This window comes from Rhipicephalus microplus, unplaced genomic scaffold (genome assembly GCF_043290135.1).
Source record: "Rhipicephalus microplus isolate Deutch F79 unplaced genomic scaffold, USDA_Rmic scaffold_133, whole genome shotgun sequence".
NCBI lineage: Eukaryota > Metazoa > Arthropoda > Arachnida > Ixodida > Ixodidae > Rhipicephalus > Rhipicephalus microplus.
In genome coordinates, this window is record NW_027464705.1 from 172,667 (window position 1) to 191,878 (window position 19,212).

The 19,212-nt window shown below is 41.0% G+C and overlaps 1 long non-coding RNA gene across 1 annotated transcript in view; it reads right to left on the reverse strand.

Moving 5' to 3' along the window:
• Positions 1-15,289, reverse strand: part of LOC119166938 (uncharacterized) — a 61,253-nt gene extending 45,964 nt beyond the window's left edge. The window contains exons 1-2 of the long non-coding RNA XR_012889799.1: positions 15,163-15,289; positions 1-14,727 (exon numbers count right to left, since the gene is read on the reverse strand). The exon at positions 1-14,727 is cut by the window's left edge and continues 19,092 nt beyond it. This is a non-coding gene — a long non-coding RNA (uncharacterized LOC119166938). The remainder of the gene's footprint in view (positions 14,728-15,162) is intronic.
• Positions 15,290-19,212: the final 3,923 nt, after the last annotated feature.

The window sequence follows — 19,212 nt, forward strand, 5'->3', positions numbered from 1 at the left end:
CGCATAACTGTATACTCTAATACTTTGGTTAATGAAACACCACGTGAAACACCACGATTCGAATTTCACTGTACCTATTTCGCCAGCATAAGTATTCAAACACTTGTATACTTTATCTCTTGCATGACCAGTGCATTACTATTCATATTTCATGGTAGATTTCGCCCCTATGCTCATACCCCTGCATACTGCTATATGTTGGTTTAAGAGATCATCATGACTCACATTTAAGTGTACCTATTTCACTATTTCTATCAACTGTACTCTGCGATATAGTTCAATGAAGACCACTATTGTTATTGAATAGTACTGATATCATTCACAATTCCGGTTTATTCCGTGCCATTCATATCGATTTCACCCATTTCACACACCTGTATGTTTAACCAGTTGTTTTTATAGTGCATCACATATTTCATTGTACCGGTTCCACTCGCCAACATAGTTCAATGAAGACCACTATTCTTAATTCACAGTACCAATTTCATTCACTGGTTCTAATAACTTTTTGCAAATCATATCGATTTCACTCATGTTCGCACACCTGCATACTTTATAAATTGGTTAAATAAGGCATCACTTATTCCACTATACCAGTTCCACTCACATAACTGTATAATGTAATACTTTGGTTCAATGAAGCACCATTATTCGAATTTCACTGTACCTATTTCGCCCGCATAAACTTTATCCTTGGGATGACCAGTGCATCACAATTCATATTTCATGGTACATTTTACCCACAAGCTCACACCCCTGCATACTGCTATATGTTGGTTTAGGAGCACATAACAACTCGCATTTGTTGGTTTAAGAGCAGATCACGAATCGTCAGCTACTATATCCTTCAAATGACAGGTGCATCATTATTCATATTTCAGGGTAAATTTTACCGACAAGCTCATACCCCTGCATACTGCTATTTGTTAGTTTAAGAGCACGACAGAACTCCCATTTCAGAGTACGTATTTCCCTTGTTTCGAATATTCAACGCACAACTCCGGTTTATTCCTTTGCCATTCTTATCAATTTCACCCAGGTTCACACACCTGTATGCTTTACAAGTTGTTTCAATAGTGCATCACATATTGCATTGTACCGGTTCCACTCGCATAACATAGTTCAGCAAAGACCACTATTTTATTTCACAGTACCGATTTATTTCACTGTTTTGGCTCAACTCATTGAAATTCATATTGATGATACTCATTCACACACCTGTATACTTTATAAATTGGTTCAGTAACAACTCAGATAATCCACTATACCAGTTCCACTCGCATAACTATACTATAATACTTCCGTTCAATGAAGCACCACTATTCAAATTTCACTGTAAAGATTATCTCTTGAATGACCAGTGCATCATCATTCATATTTCATAGTAGATTTTACCCACAAGCTCATTTATACCCCTGCATACTGCTATATATTGGTTTAAGAGCACATCACGAATCACATGTCAGTGTACGTAATTTCACTTATTTCATTCTACTGTACTCTGCGATATAGTTCGATCAAGACCACTATTCTTATTTCATAGTACTGATACCATTCAAAATTTCACTTTATTCCTTGCCATTCATTTCGATTTCACCCACGTTCACACACCTGCATGCTTTATGAATGGTTTCAATAGTGTATCACATATTGCATTGTACCGGTTCCACTCCCATAACATAGTTCAATGATGACCACTATTTTATTTCACAGTACCAATTGATTTCACTGTTTCAGCTTAATAACTTTTTGCAAATCATATCGATTTCACTCATGTTCACACACCTGTTTACTTTATAGTTCACACACCTGTATACATTATAAATTGGTTAAATAACACATAACTTATTCCACTATACCAGTTCCACTCGCATAACTGTATACTCTAATACTTTGGTTAATGAAACACCACGTGAAACACCACGATTCGAATTTCACTGTACCTATTTCGCCAGCATAAGTATTCAAACACTTGTATACTTTATCTCTTGCATGACCAGTGCATTACTATTCATATTTCATGGTAGATTTCGCCCCTATGCTCATACCCCTGCATACTGCTATATGTTGGTTTTAAGAGATCATCATGACTCACATTTAAGTGTACCTATTTCACTATTTCTATCAACTGTACTCTGCGATATAGTTCAATGAAGACCACTATTGTTATTGAATAGTACTGATATCATTCACAATTCCGGTTTATTCCGTGCCATTCATATCGATTTCACCCATTTCACACACCTGTATGTTTAACCAGTTGTTTTTATAGTGCATCACATATTTCATTGTACCGGTTCCACTCGCCAACATAGTTCAATGAAGACCACTATTCTTAATTCACAGTACCAATTTCATTCACTGGTTCTAATAACTTTTTGCAAATCATATCGATTTCACTCATGTTCGCACACCTGCATACTTTATAAATTGGTTAAATAAGGCATCACTTATTCCACTATACCAGTTCCACTCACATAACTGTATAATGTAATACTTTGGTTCAATGCAGCACCATTATTCGAATTTCACTGTACCTATTTCGCCCGCATAAACTTTATCCTTGGGATGACCAGTGCATCACTATTCATATTTCATGGTACATTTTACCCACAAGCTCACACCCCTGCATACTGCTATTTGTTGGTTTAAGAGCACGACAGAACTCGCATTTCAGAGTACGTATTTCCCTTGTTTCGAATATTCAACGCACAACTCCGGTTTATTCCTTTGCCATTCTTATCAATTTCACCCACGTTCACACCCTGTATGCTTTAAGAGTTCTTTCAACAGAGCATCACATATTGCATTGTACCGGTCCCACTCGCATAACACAGTTCAGCAAAGACCACTATTTTATTTCACAGTACCGATTTAATTCACTGTTTTGGCTTAACTGTTTGCAATCCATATCGATGATACTCAAGTTCACGCACCTCTATACTTTATAAATGGCTCAGTAACACCTCAGATATTCTACTATACCTGTTCCACTCGCATAATGTATACTCTAATACATTGGTTCAATGAAACACCACGATTCGAATTTCACTGTACCTATTTCGCCCGCATAGCTATTCAAACACTTGTATACTTCATCTCTTGAATGACCAGTGCATCACTATTCATATTTCATGGTAGATTTCCCCACATGCTCATACCCCTGCATACTGCTATATGTTGGTTTAAGAGCACATCACGACTCACATTTCTGTGTACGTATTTCACTTATTTCTATAAACTGTACTCTGCGATATAGTTCAATGAAGACCACTATTGTTATTGAATAGTACTGATATCATTCACAACTCCGGTTTAGTCCGTGCCATTCATATCGATTTCACCCATTTCACACACCTGTATGTTTAACCAGTTGTTTTTATAGTGCATCACTTATTTCATTGTACCGGTTCCACTCGCCAACATAGTTCAATGAAGACCACTATTCTTAATTCACAGTACCTATTTCATTCACTGGTTCGGCTTAACTTTTTGCAAATCATATATATTTTTCTCATGTTCACACACCTGCATACTTCATAAATTGGTTAAATAACGCATCACTTGTACCACTATACCAGTTCCACTCGCATAACTGTACAATGTAATACTTTGGTTCAATGAAGCACCATTATTCGAATTTCACTGTACCTATTTCGCCCGCATAACTATTTAAACACTTGTCTACTATATCCTTCATATGACCAGTGCATCATTATTCATATTTCATGGTACATTTTACCCACAAGCTCATACCCCTGAATAGTGCTATTTGTTGGTTTAAGAACACGACAGAACTCCCCATTTCAGAGTACGTATTTCCCTTGTTTCGAATATTCAACGCACAACTCTGGTTTATTCCTTTGCCATTCTTATCAATTTCACCCAGGTTCACACACCTGTATGCTTTACAAGTTGTTTCAATAGTGCATCACATATTGCATTGTACCGGTTCCACTCGCATAACATAGTTCAGCAAAGACCACTATATTATTTCACAGTACCGATTTAATTCACTGTTTTGGCTTAAATCATTGAAATTCATATTGATGATACTCATTCACACACCTGCATACTTTAAAAATTCGTTCAGTAACACCTCAGATAATCCACTATATCAGTTCCACTCGCATAACTATACTGTAATACTTCCGTTCAATGAAGCACCACTATTCAATTTTCACTGTACCGATTATCTCTTGAATGACCAGTGCATCATTATTCATATTTCATAGTAGATTTTACCCACAAGCTCATTTATACCCCTGCATACTGCTATATATTGGTTTAAGGTCACATCACGAATCACATGTCAGTGTACATATTTCACTTATTTCATTCTACTGTACTCTGCGATATAGTTCGATGAAGACCACTATTCTTATTTCATAGTACTGATACCATTCAAAATTTCACTTTATTCCTTGCCATTCATTTCGATTTCACCCACATTCACACACCTGCATGCTTTATGAATGGTTTCAATAGTGTATCACATATTGCATTGTACCAGTTCCACTCCCATAACAGTTCAATGAAGACCACTATTTTATTTCACAGTACCGATTTCAGTTTTCGGCTTAATAACTCTCTGCAATTCATATCGATGTCACTCACGTTCACACACCTGTATACTTTATAAATTGGTTCAGTAAGACCTCAGATATCCACTCGCATAAGTATACTGCAATACTTTCTTCAATGAAGCACCACTATTCAAATTTCACTGTACAGATTATCTCTTGAATTTCATATTACAGATATTATTCACTATTCCAGTTTCTTCCTTGCTATTCATATAGATTTCACCAATGTTCACACACCTGTATGTTTTATGAATTGGTTTAATAGTGCATCACATATTGCATTGTACCGGTTCCACTTGCATAACGTTCAATGAAGACCACTTATTTCTATTTCACAGTACCGATTTCATTCCCAATTCCAATTTAATTATATCTTGATAGATTTCACCCACACTACCACACCTGTGTGCTTTATGAATTGGTTCAATCGTGCATCACATATTGCATTGTACCGGTTCCACTCGCACAACCATATACTATAATATTTTTGTTCAATGAAGCACCACCATTCAAATTTCACTGAATCGATTTCACCAACATTATTCAAAAACCTATATACTTTATATTTCGGATGACTAGTGCATCACTATTTTTCATGGTACATTATACTCCCATACTTGTAGTCCTGTGTACTGCTATATTTTGGTTCAAGTGCACATCACTATGCATGATTCATTGTACTCATTTCACTGAATTCTTCAATTGTACACCGCGATAGCTTGCTTCAAGGAAGACCACTATTCTTATTCCACAGCACCACTTTCATTCACTGTTTGGTTGAAGGAAGCACCACTATTCCGAGTTCACAGTACAGATTTCACCCACATTACTATTTAGTTGGGCAAACCAGTACCTCACCATACTGCTGCTACTGCATGCTTATCGTAGCATATTGCTGGACACTTAGGAAAACTGATGAGAATATCTCTGCCACCTACAACTTGCAGACCACACAGTCAAATTACAAGTGAATACCTCAATCGAGCCATCTGCTATAGTCCCTAGAAGAGGACACTATCAATGCATACCGCCAGTTCCAACTAGTAGATGCTCAAGATAATGAACCAAGTACCAAGCATAGCGCAATAAATATATGATATATGAAGGTTTGAGGCTGCCTAACAGGGGTAGCAGATATTCAAGCTGGCCACAGAATATGCAACAGCCAACTTAAACCATTAGGAAATTGGAACATGGGGTTGGCTCACACAAGATGGAGTAAGCAAGATGGGGTAAAATGGGAGAAAGTCTTTCCCACCACCCGACATAAAAATATGCCTAGATATTCAAAAACTTCCAGAATTTGGCAGGCATTTCCCCCTCCCCCAACTTGGACACTCATGAAATATTTCAGAAGTATGCCAAGCAAATCGCCTCACTGTTTATTGGGGTGCAATTTGTACCATTCATTCCAAGTTTCTTCAAGTTGTTTACACTAAATCTTGAAGTGTTGAAAATTACACCGCAGGACAATAGCAGTGTTTTGTTTGTAGAAATTTTGAGCTGATCAATTCTGAGCACTGAAAAATGAGCACCAACTAGGTTTTGGAAGAAGAGCAGGCAATTGTTCATTAACCATTCACTGAAGAAAACTTAAGCTAAATGTTAAGGTTACATGGCTTGCATTGTAACATGATCAATAAGCATAAGAAAAGAGAACTGCAAAATGGGCAAGAGAATGAACAGAGGCAGGTGTGAGAGACAGATCACCAATGGTCAAAGGTCACTAGACTGCACTGCTGGGAAATGAGACAGCAAGTGCCAGGTGGCGCAATGAAAAAATTTCCCAGGTGTGAAACAACAGCAGAACAGAACAAATCTGGGATACATGCAACAGACCCCTCTACAATAACTATAAGGTCATCAACTCTCGCTTTATGAATATAGCACCATGCACCCTTTTAACCTTTTAAGAGACCAAAATATGTCAGCAGAATGAGCCCGAGAATGACAGGAGCAGAAAACATTGTGGGAACAGGTAAATGTGCAAGGCCAATTAAGGGAACTATTGTCCTTCAAGAGGAAAACTGAAAATCTAGGAAATTAAACTGGGTAAGCAAGCATAGCATGCAACACCACTACTCCAGACAAGTTCAATTGATCTCACGGTTTGGACAACAGAAAATTGACAACTATTCCACACAAAAAAAGGGGTGGGGACAATCTGGAAGGGCAACTGTCTATACACCTTTCGAACAAGAATGACCACCACAACCTCCTCTAAATGGAGGTAGTACACATGCATGACTGCCTATACAGGCACAGCTGAAGCCTTGAAAGTCCGCCACAGCTCAAGAGAAGGTGCTGCACCACCACATGGAACTTTTTTTTTTTTAACACCGCTGTACACTTCCACATTGGGAGAGCATAGTAAAAAAAAATCGCACCAGCCAGCAGCAGAGTATTTAAGCACCTACACAGCAAGAGGACAAACGGAGACACCCCATACTTATCTCCAGAATCGATACTGTGAAAGCTATGTGGGAAAACTAGATATTCTAAAAGCCATGTGGAAAACAAAGCTGAGCAAAATATATTACAATCAATCACATTTACATCACACAACATTTACATAACTACATCATGAATATTTCTGCAAAAGCTATTTGACTAATTAGTACTGAAGTCATATCCCACCAGACCACAACCCAGACCTATACTAATTGTCTCTTGGTATATGATGCAGCTCACACTAAAGGAGCCATAGCAAACATCTACCTACAAGATTTGTTCCCGTGAATTTACTTAAAACACCAGCTATGTGACTTATTACACTTACACCGCCCACAATTCCAAAGACTACAGGCTTACTACCTGCCACTTCAGTAACCACCACAGCATGGCCAACCAAAGAGTAAATGCATACTATACCATTCACACCACAGGACCTCCAGTAAACTTCTATGCAGTATCTCCACGGCTCACCACTAAAAGAAAAAGGTGGCACTACAAGAAAAGCGTCAATTCATGAACCCTTCTGCAAAGTGAAGGAGGGGTTCATGGATTGCGCCATCAATCCCAGCACGCCCTTGCCAATCTACTGCACAGTGCAGCAGTGAGCAAAGAGTCTGGGGGGGGGGGGGGGAAGGGGGGCAAATACTGCCTGGCCTGGAATAACACTCTGGAAACTGTGTGCAATTGGTTTTAAGAGTTCTTTATTTCATCATTTAAGAATTCTTCATTTTCTTCTGCTTAAAACTTCACAATACCAAAAGCTGCTAACGTTGCTGCAAATAGAGTGCTTATAATTTTTTCTGGCAGGCTCCCTACTCCCCTGGCACCTGCCCCAGATTCCACACCTTTCCAATTTTTTTTTCCACTAGCCTTTGATAAGTTTTCCTCTATCTTTTTTTTCATAAGCTTTGCTCAATTTTTTTTTCATAGGCTTTTTGTGGAATCGTTTTATTGACCCTTCATTTACAGCAACGCTTATCTCTGGGCGTTGTAAGTATATTTACAATGAATGACTAGCCATATGGCATTCATCATCATCATCATCATCATCGCTTGTGCAGAAGAGCTTTGGATGAAAATTGTCGAAGGAATCTTCAGATGAAAATGGCAAAGCAATCAAGAATTTCGCACTCCCTGTCCAGACATAAGTGCAAAGTATTCATAAATGCAAACTAGAGATTTAGTTTTCAAGGCAGATACATGAAATACTTTTGTTTTTGAACATAGAACTCAGTTTCGAGGCAGCTACTTGCAATACTTGTTTTTGAACATACAACTCTTGAATAGTATATTTTTGCATAAACTGCAAGACTTTTTGTCGTTCGAACATACAATGCTTCTATGAAACTCGATTCAGACCTACTAAGTAGCTACTGTGCAAAATTATGCACTAATGTAATTTAAGGCAGCAAGAACTGCTTATTACATACACATAGTCAGGATCACTTCATTCAAGGCAGCTACTTGCAATACTTTTTTTGAACATACAACTCTTGAATAGTATATTTTTGCATAAACTGAAAGACTTTTTGTCGTTCGAACATACAATGCTTCTATGAAACTCGATTCAGACCTACTGAGTAGCTACTGTGCAAAATTATGCACCAATGTACACTTCATGTAAGCGATACCTTTGCATTTGGTAACAGTGGTATACAATTTCTTGCTTAAGGCTAAGCTATTACTTGTAGAAAGCAAGTCATAGTTTCTTCCAGGAATTTCTTCACAAATAGTGTAAACATTTAAGGTCTCAACACCTAATGGCCAGCATTAAAATATATCGTAGCAAAAATGTATTTTATAGTTGCCAATGGGCAGCCTGTAAGGGATTTCTAGTTGGCACATCCACTGAAGGCCATCAACTTTTCAATATGCTTGATTATTGATGTAACAAGTGAAATCTACAATTAGTACTTGCCAATAATCTTAAATTTTCCAAAGTGCATATTTATAGGCAAATCAGAGGAACAGGTAAGCAGCTCACCATCAAGTGATCTAGATGTGTAACAGTAATACTTGCTGATGCACGTTATGCTCATTTTCAACATGTGCGGCAACTTTTTTTATCAATATTATCAAATGCATATGCTTTACGCGCACGCATATTAGCTTTGTAATGATGCATCTAACGCAATGCATCAGAGCCGACAAACTATGTGTAAATGAACATGTTTGCATTGACCAACGATTGCAATTTTGAAGTATGCAACTTAGGTGTAGTCTAACACATTAGACCATAAACAATGGCTGTTTGCAAGTAATTTAGTCACTACAGCTGCCGTTTACATTAACACCATTCGTTTGGTGATCAATAGATCTTTCAAACTCTGGAATGCTGACAAGCAAAAATGTTGGGAACATTTCAAGGCACACGTTCAATTAGTGCCATTATTCAGACTGCATTAAAAATGAGTTAAGCTATGTTTGCCAACAATGCATTTGGAGCTACTTCGCGTTACATATGCCCCCATACTTTTGCCATTTCCAACTTCAACACAAGTGAATTGTAATTGAGGATAACGAGATGATACAGCATAAAACATGATCACGAATATAGTCGAATGAAACTGACCGTCACAAAAGCTGTAAAACTGGAATAAGCAGTGCATAACACTTGCACCGAATTACATGGTCTTTAAAAAAATATAAGGTCAAAACTGCTTGATAAAATTGGGGAGAATAGATCTGTAACAGCGTTCACTTTTCAGCTTAAATGGTATTCATTATATCTTTGGAATCTCTTGACAAATAGTCCATTTCTCGCTTGAATGATCAGCCTTTTTAGAGCAGAGGAATATCAAGTGCCAGATGAAGCTTCAATCGCTGGGGGACATTAGTGGTGGCATTTAGATGGGGCTAGGTAGGCGTCGTCGAACGAGCTAGGTAATGAAGCCGCGATGACATCTCGGTCGGACTAGGCTGGCAATGGAACTCTTGGAAAGATGACTTGAGGGAGAACACGCATCCTCCAACGACGGCCCTGGCACGCCTCACACGCTACTCGCACAAGACGCGTCGCCGGCGGTCCTTGCACACTACACCGGGGAAAGCACGGGAACCACGGCCTCGGATGTATAGGCCGACGCAAGGAAGGATACCCCTTGCTCGACGCCTTGCTTTACGGCATCATCGCGGCACACGCTCGACGCCTCGGCATCATAGCGGCACACAACACAGCCAGCCCGGAGCGGCCCCGCACATTGGCATTGCACACACTCGCGCCAGGAGCTGCAAGAAAACGCCGACTACCCACACACCGTTACGCAATGCTGCCTGACTAACCTTAACCTTAAGCAATAATCCACAAGGTTGGCTAGGTGTAAATAGCTAGCTACAACCCTACAAAAAAAACACAGCCCCACATATAGAGACGGCAGAGATGAAAGCCTCTGAGCAAACCTGCGTGCACAGCACAGTGTCCTCGAGGGCCAGCATGCCCATACACGCTCGGCAGGCGGCGGCGTAGAATGGAGTTAAGCAGCCCGGTAGCCGGTACAGGGATCTTCGCGGTCGGCGGGCTTTAGGGCCAGGACACCAGAACAGGATCTCGATACGTTTCCCCGACTGCTTGCCTAGGCGCATTTTAACGGCAACATAAGCGGTGGTCCCAAAACCACAGGAGCAAAGACTACAGCAGTACTCCCTGCAACCAATATCGGCGAAGAGGGCCCAGCACACCGGAAAGGGACCGCGTCCCGCTTTCTCTTTGCCAGCCAGTGAAGCACATGGGAAGCTATGGGTCGGCACGTAACTGCAAGGACTCATGCACGCCCCCCCCCATCCACACAAAGCCACTCGCACTCCTCAAATCATGCTGAAATAAGCTCCACAGCACAGGTCAATTACCACTCCCAACCCCCATTAGCAGTTTAAATTCACTCTGCTTACATTTGGTCCTCTTCTGCAGACAGGCACTGCCATGAGCACCGAACTGTACGACTCGTTGGAGAAGAAAAAGTTAAGTGAATGCCCCCCCCCCTCTCCACCGTAAACAAGACGCTTAGAAATGCGAAGTAAAAGATTGTTAGCACTTTACAGACTTCTAACCAAATCTCCTCCCCTTACAAAAAAAAAATGCTTACGGCAGCTTCTCTCCAGATCCAGTTTATGGAACTTCCGTCAAGCACTGCAAAAACTAGATATTCCATAGCAGCCCCTTTCCCCACCCCCAGAAAAAAAAATGCACTGTACACAGACTTTTAACCAATTCTCCCCTTACAAAAAGAATGCTTACGGCAGCTTTTCTCCAGATCCAGTTTACGGAACTTCCGTCAAGCACTGCAAAAACTAGATATTCCATAGCAGCCCCTTTCCCCGCCCCCAGAAAAAAAAATGCTTACGAGATCTGCCGATCTTCCAGATCCTGGCTACCTCGGCACTGCACAAACTTGCATAATACGCCGAAACTTCTTCCCTATTACATCAAAATCCCCTTACCCGGCAATAATGTCGGCTGCTCACAACAGCAGGGTTTGCTCCAGACCTTTATGCCAAACACCTAGCTTCCTGCAAAAACACTAATCACAATTACCGCTACCCCCCCCCCCCCCAATCCAATCTGAATATGCTCTTGGCGACAATTGACGACCAGTGCAAGCGCATAAAACCGTCGTAATGTTGCAGAAAGCATTGTAAAGTAGCGAGTAAAACGTTTTCTAACGATCAGTGCGAAGAAATTGCATGCAATGCTTCAGCAGGTTACATTCAAAGTGCTCTAATGCAGGTGATACTGTTAACTTGCAATAGCTGCACAATTAACCCTCCCCCTCAAAGTTCGCACTTGAGCATTACAGAAGCCTTGCAATACCCAGTCTGAAAGACTAGCAAAGCAACTTGCAACTTATTGCAGTTAGGAAACGGTCCGTGCAAATTTCATAGGAAGAACGAAAACCCCATTCACACGTGGCTTACGAGAGAATTTCCGTGCAGCCAGGACGGACAAAAACAAGACCAGGGCGCACCAGGCAGAATGGAAAGCAACGCACGGAGACTCCAGGACGCAGTGAGACGATGTGATTGTGTCGTAGCAGTGATGGTGTCACTAAGGTCTATGTCATCCAGGTGGTACACCTAGTTAGCTGCAATGGGTCTCAAGCAAAGCATACAACACGCCCCCCCTCCCCAAGACATGCTGGAGAAAATATTCGACTGAAAAAAGACTTCGCAGAAATGCAGAGGAGTATACTATGTATACATTTTTTTTTTTTTTGCGAGCACTAGTACAGCTGCTATAGGAAAGTGGTCAATTACAAATGCAATGCAACGTAACAGATGGACAAGTTCAGGGAAACAAATGCAACAAGAACTCACGAATACCTGTGGGAGCTACACACCAGCGTAACCATTGCGATGCCTTCTATTAAATGAACGATCCCTCGTTTTCATTACAGGTCATTCAGACACTAAATCTCGTTGGGCAGTCCCCGTGCATACCTGCAAAACAAACATGCCTGAGCCTCAAACTCGTTCCAACTTCATGCCTAGCCTAAGCCTATGTGCTGCTGCTATAAAATAAAGCACCGGTAAGAAATTTTCGCTTTAATGCAGCACCAAAAATTGAGCTAGCCTACTTGAAAAAGAGAAAAGCAAACCAGTTCCAATGCACGGCGAAACTTGCTATCCGGTTATTTCTTTTCGGGCAACCTTGGCACTTCTGTCTGGCACAATCTACTGTGCCCGAGTTTCTTGCTCTGTATGTATAAATAAATCTTTTCTGTAAATGACCCCTCCCCCCCCCCATTTGGAACAATCTTCTGGTCTGTTCTATTTCTTCAATTTTCTAACTTCAGAGCACATCTTGTGATAGATATTCAACTACTTGCAAGTGATTTTTCTCAGAATTGTCTTCAACTTCATAGAGCACATCTTCCAAAATTCAACTACTTGCTTGTTATTTTTTTGTTCTCAGACATTTCTTCAAGCTTTAACTTCATAGAGCACATCTTGCAAAACAACTGCTTGTACTACTTCTTTCGCTTCAACTTCATAAGCACATCTGCCAAAACCTAAATGCTTGCCTGTTATTTTTCTTCTAGGACATTTCTTCAAGCTTTAACTTCAGTGAGCACATCTTGAAATTCCTAACTGCTTGCAATATTTCTTTAGCTTTTAAACTTCATAAGCACATCAGCCAAAACCTAAATGCTTGCTTGCTATTTCTTCTTAAATTTCTTCAAGCTTTAACTTCAGATAGCAGATCTGTTGACACCTGCTTGAAGGTTAAATAAATTTTTTGGCAGCTACCACAAAGAATTTTGAAGCTTGGATAGGGACTGTTCTTGAACATTCACATTACTTGAACACTTGACTATTCCAATTCAATGTCGCTAAACTAGGACCACTTGAACCAAAACTTGAAACCTTGAGAAACTTGATTGTGCACTGTATACTTCATAGCTGGAATCTGCACTTTAAAACCAGGGACACCATGCTTCCACATTAAAACATAACTGGCATACAAATCTTGGAGAACTCTTCAAGAGGACGACTTACAGCTTGTGCTTCACATTACTTCAAACTTGCCATACTTCAGGATAAGTTATGATTTGAGCTCTGATCGTGTTCTTTCGCATTTCTTCCCCTTGAACTGTACAATGGCTTTCGAAGCTTGAGCCAGAATTCTATCCTTGGTCAAGATTCCCATATTGGTCAGCTTTTAGCAGTTTCCTCAACACAATCTTTGCAATACTTCCACTGTAAATCCAGAGTACTGTGGAGACTTCTCTTTGAATAGGACTTGGTGCTATAGAAATGGAGAAGGTCAAAAGCAAAAGATAGCAATCAGACTTCTCGAACGAAGAATGTATGTGCCTTGGCTGAAATGGCGATGGCAATTTAGCAAAATTCGTCATAGCATAGTTGATGTAATCAACCATTAACTTGAACTAGATGAAACTTACAATTTTATGACAAGTATAAAAACTCAAAAATCTTTGATCGATTCAGTAATTGACAAATGAAGCCACGCCATGAATAGTGTACAAAAGAAAAAGAGCGGGCAAACCCAAGAGTTGGAAAGTCAAATCGATGACAGGCGACGACGGCGATGCAGTGCTATCATCCATCCCGTACGAACTTTTCTCAAGTACTTGCAAAATTTTCTGGAGTTGCAGAATGCAGAATTTTCTTCGATTCTCTCAAGGTCTGAAACGCAAGTCTCTTTCAACACAAAAAAAGGGTGCTCGACCTTCTCATCGGCTTGGGATATCTACTGCAAAAAGAACACGTTATTCTTGAAAACGTTGCGACGACTGGGAACTGTTCAACAAGGTCGCCTATAGACAAGAGAAATCAAGTAAGCACATCAACGCGAATCATCATAGCTGTGCAGATAAAAATTAAAAATACAAGGTTACTGACTATTTGCAGCAATGGGTGGGAAACTACCAGCTTTACGAATCGGCATGTGGGGCCATTATGTCAGTGAACATGTAAGCCTAACGACGGCATTATATCTGCTAAGCCTACCAAGATGGCGGCCGCTCAGCGACAATAGAATTGCGACGGACTGCAGAATTCGACATTTCATCAGTTTAATAAGACGACTATGGCTATGTACAATGAGAAATATATTTACAGCGATGATGATATGTACAATTAGTGCGACCACCGGTGACTCACTCCCAGCGGACGCCGACATCCAGGCGGGTAGTCGCGCCGTGGGGGCGGGAGGTGGTGGTGGTGGGAACTGCAAAAACAGAAAGGAAACGACGCCACGCTCAGACTCAGTCCTGCACTGCCACTTGTCCGTGCCGAAGCTTCTCAAAGAAACAGTTCAGAGAAAGTGGGTCATCGTCGCTTGAGCCGCCATCTTGGTGCGGTCGCTTCCACTGGGCACTCTCGGACCACAGCTCCTGCCAGCGGCGTTTGCGAGATAGGCGCTTGCGTTCCAACTCCTCCTTTGCCCTTGAATATGTTGCCCGGACGAGGACGTTAATTCGCAGATCGCACTTCCGCCTCAACCATTTCTGCCACGCGCCGTTCACTATCTTCTGAAGCTCTTGGGTGTTGACCGTGTAAGCTGGCCCACCAGCCGTTTCGAAAACGGCTACCATGATTTGTCCATATATCACAACAGACGCCACTGAGGTAAGCAGACAGACGAAACAAGGCGTAGGCTTACCTTATCGCAGACACGCGGCCGCGAGCTCCAGCGCACGTCCCTGCGAGAAGTTCCACCGAGATGAACGTCACGCGGAGTTTTATAGCGCTGCTCTGCAGTTTGTAGCGCTCCGCTAGGAAGAAATGTAGTTCTTTCAGTCATGCTAATGTGCTTCTCTTATGACTTAGTCAATTCATTGAAAACAACATTTAGTTATTTATCTTGTATGTTTTACGTATTGAAAGCAATATTTTGATTATATAACTGCAAAATTGTAAATGTGCGCTTCAGGACGCACCGCGGACGATTTCTGTCTGGGGCCGCACTGCGGCTTCGGGGAAATTTTTCTCTGTGACGTCAGCTATGCGTTGTTGTGGTTGCAACGCTTGCTGGTCCGCTTCGTGCGTCTTCTTTTTTGTTTGTGTTTTTATTTTCTGCGTGGCCTGTTTAGGCCTCGGAACAAATGGTGTCCTTTCCAAAAGCGTTCTCGGACACCTATCCAGACCCACGAAGGAGGAATTAACGCCTAGCAAGGACTGAGGCGGCAGTGTGGCGACGTGTTCTTCGTTAGAAAATAGTAGTATCGCCACATTGGCGTCGTCTGTGGAATGTTCTAGCACTGGTTTTAGGCTTCGGCGCTGCGTAGATCATTCGAGATTTGACGTATTCTTACGGCTGGGTTGAAAATAGAATATGAATATTTTTGTTTTATTTTACAGTCTCCAGGACTGTGTGCATTTTTTTTTTTTTTTTTACGTTTGCCGTCAACTGCTACAGCTTGTGTGGTGCATATTGATCCCAGAAATCGCCAAGGTAAACGCATTGTATCTTAGGGGGACTAGTTGCGTGAATTATATTAGGAATAGAAAATCAAAATAACAGAATTTAAGAGCTTAGGTCCTCGTTTTCTTTCATCGATCACGCCTGTGCCTAAATTGGCATTCTTTGTAAACCTATATGCTGCAACGCCCTACACCCTGCTTTTGTGTACGTTATTTCGTGTAGTCCTAGCAGTTCGTTTTCCAACAACTGACAAGAATCTCGGTTATGTGCAGTGACCATGCGTTCGGCCGGCCCCTACAACAGATCTTCCGAAGTTATCGGTAGATATGCGAGGCGTCGTCAGCTGCGCTGCGTGGTACAGAACATGTCATAAAATGGCCGTGCATCGCGCGGCGTTTACGCTATGACCAAGTGGGTGAATTATTCGGTATTGTATGGCTGGTAACGGGATTACAATTTTAGAAGTGCAATGTGTTGAAAAATTGCATTACAGGGACTGAAATCTTGCGAGCGGGTTTAGAGGAATTCGTGCTTGTACTCGGAGCACAGAAGAAACTGAGGAGGGAAACGGCATAGATTAGCGTTGTTCATAATCAAGTAAAAAGTGAGCAGCGCTGATTGAATACAAAGGATGATATGAAGACAGGACTGTCATCATCTCGCCCATTGTGTTCGCTCTTGCGCTGCCCTCTTTTCAAACTCCATTATGAGCCTAAACCAACTAGCCCACTTATCTGTGACTAACGTAGTTCTCTAAATGCAGTGTCCTGTAATATTAATAGAGAGAGAATATTAAAAAAGGCATCTCATTTGAGAGAATACTAACACCACTGGCACTGGCAAAATAGTAAAAGCCCACCAGCACAGTGATTTCAGTGATTGCAAGCTTTTACTTTGGGCATTGTCTGGAACATCAGTATATTTCACTCATGTTTTTTAATTGGATGGCAAATTTCATGACAGGAACAATCTAACGATTGTGGTAACTCCAAGAGAAATGTTCAGCCATGAACAAATGAAGTGCAAACAAGAAATTGGTGGAGCAGCTTCTGCAAGTGATAAACTTGGGAGCACTGTCTTCCATTGATAATGATACCATCGTACACACTGTCCACATTGCATTCAGAAACAAAAACGTTATAAATTATTAGCACCGCTGTCCATCGAGAAGGTAAGTTAAGTGTACCTTTCCAAATGGCAGAACAGATGTACAAGAGCTCGGGTTCTGTGTCAAAGAATAGTAGGAGTTGTCAGGCTCAGGCCGATTTCGCAACACGTCTTCCAAGATTTCCTCATTACAGCAAATGCAAAGGAAGAACATGTGTTAGTTAAAATGTTCAAAAACCTGATTGACCTGCATGTTGTTATTCCAGCAGCAGTGTTGTGTCAATATCTTGGCTTAGACAACTTTTGAACTCTTGAATAAGAGTGGTGTCAGTGATTGAGAAACGACAACATGCGTCCTTGTTTTCATGTCTTTGTGCCTTTAAAGTGCTGTGTATTCTAAAGGAGTGAAGCCTGAATTGACAAGTGTATGCTAACAAAAGACTGTCTTTGCAGGGTTCAGTCAGTAATATTTGCAACAAAACACAGCATCTCGCAGATCTCTCAGCAGAATATACGAACAAGGGATCCCTGTTAATTTCACTGCATAAAAAGGCAGCACCAATAAATGCTGTAACTTTTGAACCCTTGACCTCCCTGCCGTTCCTTGCATCTTTATCTCTCTCTCTCTTGAACCCTTGACATCAGCAGAAAACCTCTGACAGAATTGCAAGAAAGGCTTTACATGGATGCCAAGCATTTGTTATAAAAGGCACAAGAGAGCAAAGTAAAACGAGAATAATGATGGAAGCTTGCGGAGAATAACCTTTGTGCTACTTTTTGATGACATAACGTTGCTTCATAAAACAGTAACACAAAGTCAAGTCCTTTCTGTACACACGAACGACTTGACAAAAGCTTCCACACCTGAGTCAAGGCTTTTGACTCGGGCGTGGCTTAAAAAGTTTCTCTCACCAAACATGTTGTAACTCTACGAAAGTAAACACCATTAAAGAAACATTATAAGACAAATGTTTTTTTAATAATGTCAAGTGCCAGTGAATGAGGGCTTTGCCCATCTGGTGTTCTTTAACGTGCTTTGACATCGTCCAGTACATGGGCCTTGTTGAAGTGCAACTGCCGAAGCTGGGATCGAACCGACATTTGGGTCAGCAGCCAAGCACCATAACCGGTGCGGTGGACAAAAGTCCCTTTACAACACATGCGTACAAACTGTGCTACCAGCCTGCTTTGCACTTGACCTTTTACGTTGCGGTCGAGGATGGTTACCATGAGACCCTGCTGGACCCTAGATTTGTCCTTCATGGTCGCCCTAACGGACCCAGTTTCTGAACCATTGTTTCAGTTTTTCTTTCAAAATCATTTAAATCACACATTTTTTTCAATTCTTTTATTCTTGTAGCAATTGTTTTCCTTGCCATTGCAAGGAATAGTGCAATTATGTTTTATAGCTTGTAGTTTTTTTAATCTTGTTCATTTTTTTCCCAGTTTTACGTGGTCAGCTTATGTGCCAGTTATCATTCAGACATCCTTGTGAATTCATTTTCCACTTGTTAGTGTTGTCACGGGCATGTGTTTCATGCCTGGCTCTCTTGTTAGTTGTTTCTTGTTGCTGAACATGACATGTCTTGTGCGCATTACTTAACTGCGGTGCCACTTTTCAATAAATGTTTCAAGTTGTCAGAGCACTTCAACCTGTCTGTCTCTCCTTTCTTTGGTTCATTTATTGTGCGTCATTTCACCAAGTATGTGTCAGCAACTAGCCCAAACTTCTGCTCTTCAAAATGTCATTATTTAAGAGCCCCTAAACCACCCTGAGTTCAAAGACGACCGTCACTGCCCTTCCTACAAGTGCTATCTTCTCCTTGCCACTTCATAAACATGGAATGTCAGCACAAAGTGTTGAGCCACTCAGAATTACGCGCTTTCAACTACATGCTGTTATCTCTGCTTCTACAGACGCAAATGCAGAAAATGGAGTGAAATCAGTTTGTCACTCACGACAATCATGGGAGCTAAGGCAGAACAAGCATGCAATTGCAGGGTAAAGCAGAGTATGAAACAGTTAACGAGATATATTTCATATATTCACCAATTGAGAGCTCATTTCATGTTGCTATTACGTGAACACAGTACTGATGTCACGAATAGTGCCGCGATAATGGGAAAGGCCAAAAGAGAAAGGTGGGTTGGTGAGAATGGGTGTTTTTTTATTGTTCTTTA